The 9427-nt window shown below is 28.4% G+C and overlaps 1 long non-coding RNA gene across 1 annotated transcript; it reads left to right on the forward strand.

Moving 5' to 3' along the window:
• Positions 1-8015: 8015 nt before the first annotated feature.
• Positions 8016-9427, forward strand: LOC135144106 (uncharacterized). Its single transcript, XR_010282974.1, has 4 exons — positions 8016-8066; positions 8123-8239; positions 8304-8384; positions 9338-9427. It is a non-coding gene; the product is annotated as an uncharacterized LOC135144106 (long non-coding RNA).

Raw genomic sequence — 9427 nt, forward strand, 5'->3', positions numbered from 1 at the left:
ATTAACGCAGGCAACATATATTTTTTATTTTTACTTTTTTTAAAGTTTATATAATTTGAGACTTTGAAATTTTTTTTGTAAATTAGTTTCGATTTATATTATATTATTGTTTAAATTAATAACTATTTTAAAAATTTAATCCTTTTAAATTTTTAATGGGGATATTATTTTTATACTTGAATTGTTTTGAAAATTTTAATATTGTTGTAACTGGACAGCGGAGTTTTTTTTTAAAAGTATGCGTTTTGAAAAGTGGTTATATTTCTTTTTGCATTTTACGACTTAATACTTTATAATTTTTATTATTATTTTTAAATACTTTTGAGATTTAAATTTATTTTATAATCCTTTTTTTAACAATTCAAAAATTTTAAAACCACTTTAAAACTTGCTAATTTTATGTCGAGCAAATGAATTTTTTAAAAATTTATAAAATAGGAGCTCTCATTGGCACTTTGTACGCTGCGCTAATTGGCTTCAAAAGTTTCTTTTTATACGAAAAGTTTTATAGAAGTTATTAATAATAAACCTTGTAAAAACAAACTAATAATTTTATAAATAGTAAAATTTGTAGTAGTTATTGCCTTCAAAAGTTTTTTAAAGAAAAGTTTATAAAAAGTTAATTTAAAATTTTTAATAGTTTATTTATTATTTAAAGATTTTATTAAAAATTTAATAAAGATTCAGAAAAGTATAAAAAAAATTATTGACCTTATAAATTTTCCTATAGAAAATTTGTAAAACAAAAACTTAAGAAAGAAAAGTAAACTTTTCTTTAAGAATTCTAATTTATATGTGTTGCTGTAACGCGACTTGCCTGGAGCAGTCAAGTAGAGAGTCCGACCATTGCACAAGGCATAACAGGCACTTAAACATCCTTATAAAAAAAAACCAGAAAAAGACTAAAAAGTGCGTGTAAATTGGGAAGTGTAAAATCCGCTTTATATATTATTATTGATATTAAATGTGCAGATGCTCCGTAAAGTCAAGTGCAGACTGCTTAGTTTTGCTAATAACTTAAATATTTTGCGTAGTCTGTTTCAATTTCCGAATACATCTATCAGTTTATATAGATACTAGTATAATACATAGGTGTGAGTAGAAGTTAACAAACAACGGTTCATGTGTAAGTTCTTGTACACATTGGTAATTTGGGTGCTTGCTAACACGTTTAAAAGAGACAATGGCAATTTGGAAAAGTCGTTTCTGACCTTAACCTTCGTGAAGCGTGTCATTAACGCACGAGATAAGGTGGGCTGGTCTTGGCTCGTTGCGAATGCAGGAGTGTAAGATTCATGGTTTTTCGTACATCTCAGTAACGGATTAGTTAGGCCATAATCGTGGGCACATACCCTTAGTAAAAGCGCAATTTATTGCGAAGAAATTGTGCTTTTTGCACAAATCAGCGGGCGGAGTGCGTGGATTTACCGCTTAAATGATATTACCAAGTAATGCTAAAGTATTTGGGCCTTAGAGCTCCATGATCCATAAACACCGAGGGTTAGAGGCAGAGTTGCAGTGTAACAAATAAAAAACAAAGTCGTACCACTGAAAGCGACGAAACTGAATCAACATTCCCTATAGACCTTCTCGCTTTCCGGCGTACGCTTTTTCTGAAAATTACTAGTATTATAAGGTACCCTGCGGCCTTGACTACGTCACAGAGAGATGATATAAAGTAGTTGGAAATAGAAAGCCCATTTTTATTAAACAAATATTACCGGTTCAGCGTTCTCTTAGCAGTCGAACAATGTTGCGCTCGACGCTCTTGCTAGCTGTCGTTGTCAGTGGGGCCTCTCCCTTAACGCTGCAAAGAGCAAGCATCAATCGCTGCCGACTTCGTTAACTTTTAATGACATGCAAATTCCGTGGTGTTCTCAGGTAAGACACCTGGGATCCTCATAGATTCTAAGCTGTTGGCGTCCACACGTAAATTACGTGGCTGCTAAGGAGTCAAGTCAATGACCGAGATGCTAGCAGCAAAAGTAAACTTTCATTGCGCAATAAGCGATGGCTTTATGTGCTGTGCACAGTGGTTTGTGCGCAATGAGACATTTCACCACGAACCACGGATTGAGCTGCTGACCACAATCTATAAAAATGCTGTCGCCTTCTACGAACGGAAAGCTGGACACCCCTAATCGCCTTTTAGCGGAAGGAAGCTGAGTTGGGGGTTTAATCGAACGTGAAGGACGCATGTTAAGATAATAATTTTACCCGTGTGCTCGCGAACGAAAGCGCGTGTACTCGTTGTTAACTTGAGCGAGCGCCATTAATATATATACATCAGCAACTGTTTTAATCTCCGCCATCCTTCAGTGTAAAGACCAGCCCATTAGAAATCTTAAATACTATTTACTAGTAAATATTTGTCTCGATTTAAAATTACTTGAATCAACTTTAGTTTAAACAAACAATATCAAACTCCTAATAATTTTTAAAATATAAATCAAAAAATAACAAAATATATATTCATATTTTTTAAATTTAAAAAAATTAAATAAATAAATTTAAATAGTGAAAAACTAGTGTTTTCGTCAAAATAAGTTTATTAAAAACGTATCCAGATTGCAACCTTTCATCAATAAGCAACATCTTTGTTATTAAAGTACACAACCCAAAGAAACTCGGCCATTTCTGAGAGTGTATTGTTCTCACAGTCATACCGATAACCATCTAGTAAGATTAAGCCATCCGACGTATTCTATATTATATATACTTAATAAACGACCTGTATAAAAAATGCTTTTTACTACTTACCTGAAAAACTAAAGCTGCACGATCACTTTGTGAAAATAAAAGTTCTAATAGTTGAAAAGATATAAAAGCTAGTACTGGGATTCTTTGACGAAGCTTGTTATTCACGGCTTGCATTATATTGGAACTAATAAGGAACTCTGCATAGTTAGCTTAGTCCGAAGAGTTAATTGGAGTCAGTCAAAAACAAAAGGAATTTAAAAATATTAACCAGAAAGATCTGCCAGGTTGCAGCATATAACTAAGCTATTTTCAGAGAGTCTAGGATCAGAGTTGCTGATTAACTCTGTAGTTGCGGTTATATATATAAATGAATATTCATAATCATTTTAAACTATCCATGCGATTGTAAACTTATGAAGCGGTAAAAAAACTAACGTTTACTACTTTCTGTTAATTAAAATAAATAAATAAAAACAACTTAAGTTCGCGTCAAGGATGTTAAACGAAGTGTTTTAATAACAAAAATTTCCTAATTAAAAAATTTAGTGGTTTACTTGGTTATAAAGTTAGTTCAGTACATCTTCTAAGGCAAATAAGTCAAGAAATGGTAATAGTTCAACAATAAATTTTCTGTTGACGTTAGAGTTCTTGGCTTATGAGGTTATATTCGAATAGAATTAGAATATAGAAAAGTACTGTAACATAATATGAAGTTATAGGTTTAAATTTATAAATAAAGTACATATTAGAAAACTTCATAATAGCCAAAACAAATGTAAACATAAGTATAGCTTTCGTGTATAAACAATAAACAAAACATTAAGGGTAAACATAAATTAAAATTGTTATAAACAAAATTTTATATGTAGAACGTTAAACTAACATATTTTAAATATAATATTTAGTGTCATATTAACTTTCAAAGCGATATTTAATATTTAATTTATACTTGAATAAGAAATATAGCTTTTTTAAAAAAGTTCTTCTACCTTATCAATTTAAAAATACAAAGCCAGAAAGAAGATAAATGTTATTACAACGGGAATTAATTGATACAGTGGCATAGTATAATCACATTTTATACATAAATGTCTACAGAAAAAAAAATAAAAGTTATCCTTAACATTATTTTTTAAGAAAAAAAGTTACATTAATTTTATATTATACCTATAATGGTTTTTAAAATTTCTTCGTTCTGAATAAAAATGCCAACTTCCAACTCTTCTTGCACGGTTAAGTTCTGTAGTGTGCTCAATATTTCAAAGATCAGATAACTATCTCCTGAATTTGCTACTCCTACACTGGGAGTGCACAAAAGTGTGTGCAGTAACGCAAAAAACTTGGGATTTTGCAAGATCAGCGACGGATTGAAGTTTCTATCACTGGAAAAGTTCCTTAAACAACGGAATACAGGGAGGAGAATTCGATAAAAGGCGCTATGAAATGTAATAGTTTTTTTATCTTTTAAAGCGTCACAAAAGCTAGAGGCATCCCCATCCTTATTTTTTATTAAATTAATAGAACAAAAGTAGGCCACTTCTAGAAGATTATCAATCCCATACTTTTCCGTTAAAACTCGGCGCCAGTGGGCACCTTTCGAGCTTAAAAAGGTCAGCACCCAGCAGAATTCGCTCACGATATCCTCATGCCTGCATGAGAGTAAAATAAGAGGGTTCTCCTAATGTATAACAAATGTAAATATGTATCTATCGATACACAGTCACTTTTCAAGTGGTTTACTTTAGCATCTACAATAAGTGCAAAAGCAAAATATCTTTTTCTTTAAATTCCATGTAAACTAAGGTAAGCTAAAGACTATCTATAATTTATTTAGCCGGCGATACAAAACTTAATACATATAGAGAAATTCTAGTCAGATTAAAGGTTTTTCGTTCAATACATTAAAAAAAAAAATTATTTCGCAAGGAAAATATTCAAAGTACTTTACCGTAAGGTCAAAAAATATTAAAAATATCATGAAGTTACTAATAATAAAATAACATTGTGTTAAGAATAGCGTGTATAACCCAGCAATGGCAATGTTTTCTTTAATATGATTATATATGTAAGGCAAGCAATCAATTATATCTTGAAGATTTAGCGAAGAACGACCCATACACAAGTTTGATAAGCAAAAAGCGGTGCTTTCAATAACTCGATATGTAATGCTTGAAGAAGTGGGCTGATTCTCCGCAAGATGAACACCAGTTAACTCTAAAAGATATTTTGCTTGTCTTTTTCCAGTTTCAAGTATGCTTAGAAGGGGAGTCAGGATTCCCTGAGATATTAAAGTATTTCTACAAGAGGCGCTTTCGGCCGCAATATTACCTAGAAATATTAATTTAAAAAAACAAAGTCTTTGTTGATTAAAATTTATAATAATCAATTTTAGTATGGAAGGCTCTACCAAGTATCCAAGTTGATAAATCGCGGTGAATAGACGATTCACTGGATAAAAACGCGATTAATATAGGAAATAAAAGCTTTAACTTTAAGTTTTCTGTAAGAGCAAGAAAAGCGTTAAAAGTTTTAAAAAGAAGGCAAATCCACATATATATATATATATATATATATATATATACTGTATATACTGTATATAAAAAGAAAAAAAATGCTTACAATAACAATAAATTAAAAGATAAAAACCACTTGCCTTCGTTATCCGTTTTGATGGTCAAACTTATTAAAAAGTTAAGAGTTTTTATTTGCAAGAGTGTATCTTTACTAAGAAGTAAACTTTTTAAAGTGGGTATGGTATTGCTTTTGGAAAGTTTAAAAATTCGCCGATTCTTTCATTTATCCCAAATTTAAGGGCCTTAATTAACTTTCTTTTCGATAAACTATTAGAAGTTTTAGATTTTAAACACTCGACAACTCGCTCTAAATCAAATGTGGAGCTCAAATAATTTTCTTTTTCATATTTTTCCGACTCCATCTCATCTTCGGGGAAAAAACGATCCCTTTTTCTTTCTAAGAGAGCCATAAATCTGTTTTTCCGTAGTAGGAGGCTCTCTTTTTTCTGCCTCTTAGAAATATCTTTGTGAGTAACTTCAGAATCAACTTTTATAAAACGTTGCTTTCCCTCCATTGCTTTTATTATATAAAGCTTTTTTATGCTTTCAGATTAATACCTTACCGTTCACTAAACGTTTTTTATTATTACTTTAAAGTCTTAAAGAATAAGAATTGCTTTATAGTCGCTTCTAATCAAAGAAGGAATGGGTCACTTACCCTTTTATTTTAGTAGTAAAGTTTATTAGTAAGAAGATTTATACATGAACAATAGAAACATTCTGGGTGCACCTCGGGCAGGGGGGGGGGGGGGCTAATAAAGAGAGTAGATAAGCTTTTGACGGGCGGCTGCGGGCTGGTGCTGCTCACTAATATCGTATGTAAATATATAAATGTATAGTCAACTGTAAAAGTTTTTAAGTTTTAACCCGATATAATAATAGTTATGGGATAAGTAGGTCTTAAAGATTAAAAGAAAAAAGTATGTCAGTTAGTCAACTATTTTATTGGCAATGCTCTTGCTACAAAGATATTTGAAAAAAAAGTGTGAACAGTGAAAAAACTTTTTTTTCTTTAATATCATGCTTCTACAATTTTTAATATATTACTTATTTTCCGTGTAATATAATAGATTACTAAAGAAGAGGCCTATTTTTAACACCTTTTTATTTGAAGACTTGGCTTTTTTTTAGTTTTTAATAAAATTAATTTTTTTCATTTTTCCAGATTGACTATAAGCATTATAAATATTTAGTTCTATCTTTTTAAAAGGTTTAGCTATGAAGAAATTAACAGCCTTGGAATTAGTAAAGAAGGTTGAAGGGTGGGAAATTACAGTAAAAGGCAATAGGGAACAAAAATAAACATAGTAATAGTAAAAAGTAATTATAAAGAAAACATTTTAAAAAATATTTGTAATGTTACCTTAAATATATAAACAAGATAAACAAAATATATATATGCAACAAAAACAATAATACACGGAAATAAAGAATGATAAAAGTTCAAATAATAAAGTTTACGATCAAATATCTTTGAATGCTTATAAATACAAAATAAAGTCATAAACTTTAAAAAAAAAGTAATCAATCATGAAGATACGCCTCTAATTATTCATGCCCTCTAATAGTTTTGAGGTCAAATTGAAGCGGTTAATAAAAAATTAGTAAAAAAGAAAGAAAATATTAGTTTATTAATTCATTTTACATCTTTATAAAACCTAAAACATTAATAACTAACCAATAAATTATTTTGTATTACAAAAACTACTATTCGTGTAACTTAAAAAAGAATGTCAAGAAAAGTTAATATCTGAAGTGCACTTTAGTAGAATAAGTAACACTGTGATTACCGGAGTAAATATTTGCCAACGCGCAAAGGTTTCTTTATGCGCGAGACAGTTATTATTAAAAACGTAAGTTAATTTTCAATTTGGACAATGCAGCATGGTGTTTGTATATTTTAGAAGCAGAATCTAGTAAATTGCTTTATCATAGTTTTTAATAAGTTCAAGTTCAATACAGTGCAATTAGCTGAATTTTGATTTCATACTACAAGAGGTGATGTATATGTCGGATGCAAAATTTTATAAAATTGCTTTGATATAGTTTTTAATAAAAATAAGTTTTAAGTTTAATACAGCGCAACACTAGTTGCATTCTGTATTTTACAGTGATTATTATTCCTGGTTCCATTAACTTAAAAAACTTCCAACATTAATATGCTTTCCAAATATAGTATTTTGCGCGTGAGTTAAGCTGTTCGTGGTTACGTTATTTATAATACAATTTTTAAGTATTACTAAAGAGTTTTAGTTATTAAGAGAATTTAAATTTAGTTTTTCAAACCATAGCACTCTATGGACTTACCCGAAGATCTTTTTTAAATATGGTTTTGCAAGTAGACCATTCTGAAATTAAACTATATAACGGTTATAGCGAAGGAGAACTTTTGCAGACTCAAAAAAGAGTAGAAGAGTACATGCAAAGTCTGAGGGACCCCCGCCTTTACAGTCTTATAAGGAGAGTGGAACCTCCAGCTTCGAAGAACATAATTGTCGTATTTTTTAATCAAATTATATCAAATATTTTTTTTAGTTGATAAATTTATTTTTGGTAGAGTATATTCGGTATTAAGTATCGTCTTCCCCCCCAGAATATTGCACATTTCCCTTATACCAATCCTCTGGCTTTTTTAACCATGATCTTTATTATGTTTGTGTATTATTGTAAAAAATAACTCATGAAGTTTATATTTAAAAAAAATAACCTTTTAGCTTTGATTTTTATCTTTTTGGCTGCCTTGTCTCTTTCTATCGTGAAGCAGGATATAAGAAAATTTCTTATTTAACCCTTGTAGTATACATAAAATTACTTGAATTATTTTTTTTTTTATTTAATTCGAGTTTTAGATTAGTTCAGTTCCTTTAGTTCTCGCCACTCTTTGCTATTTTATGGTCATGTTTACTTTTCCTGGAAGCCCAGCTCTAACTTTATTAGGCGTTACTAATAGTTCAATAATTAATGAGGTCATATAACGTTAAAATAGTTCTTGGAATTAATAAAAATTTTACTGCTCACTTTTTTTTATAGGAACAAATTAATTATAGAGATTGGTGCTTGACTTGTGAGACTTGCAAACCTCCTCGAACACATCACTGTAGCCGTTGTGAAGTATTTTTTATATATATCTTTTAGTATTAAAATAAATTTATATATAAAAATAAATTAATATTAGTACTTTATTTAATAGTTTGTAGCATTTATAATAAATCTTTATTTTTGGAAAATATTGTTTTTCTTTGTATATAATTTAATTTTTATTTTCATTTTTGTTTTGAAAAATAAATTTATTTATAAATTATAGTGAATTGTAGAGTCTTTGAAATTTTTTATAAGCAGTTGTTATTTTTTAAGAATAATCATTTTTTATTATTAACTTTTTAATATTTTATAGCTTTTCGAAAGAATTATATCAATTTCTAAAAAAAATTTTGGTATATACGAATTATTTTATTTGTATGCACTTTTTATAGTGAAGAATAAATAAATCTAGTTTCCTTTATTGTTTATGTATAGTTTTTTCTAGAATTTCATTTTCTAATTTTAAAAAACTCAAGTTTTTTGAAAAAATTATTTTTATATCTTTATAATTTTACTTTTTTGCTGTATATAAATTTGTAGTAGATAAAAATAAATTATTGTAACAAAAAATATTTCTATTCTATTAAACTCTATATAATAGTTTTCAGCATTATAAAAAAGTTTAAGTTCATTTAAAATCTTCTTAAGGCGAACGTAATATAATTTGTAAGCAATATTTTTATACTAAAAAATAAACTTATTTAATAATTTCTCTTAATTATTTTAAAATTTTGAATAAATCAATTTTTTATTTTTTGAAATTAACTTTTTTTTATTGTAATTATTTTTGTATGTTTAGAATTTAGTTATTTTTTTAATCAACCAAAGCTTCTATGAAATTTATTTTTTTTCATTTAAATATTTTATATTTTTTCAACTTGTTAATTAGTTTCATTAAAATATTTTTACGTTTTTAAAGAATTATTTTATTATTTACTTTTTGGTATACTTATTTATAACATTTTAATAACAATTATAAATAGAAGTGTATTCTTCGGATGGACCATCATTGCATTTGGGTGCACAACTGCATCGGAAATAATAATTATAAAATTTATTGCTTAATGCTTTTT

This window comes from Zophobas morio, unplaced genomic scaffold (genome assembly GCF_036711695.1).
Source record: "Zophobas morio isolate AGI-343-1 ecotype UQ-CSIRO unplaced genomic scaffold, CSIRO_AGI_Zmor_V1 ptg000083l, whole genome shotgun sequence".
NCBI lineage: Eukaryota > Metazoa > Arthropoda > Insecta > Coleoptera > Tenebrionidae > Zophobas > Zophobas morio.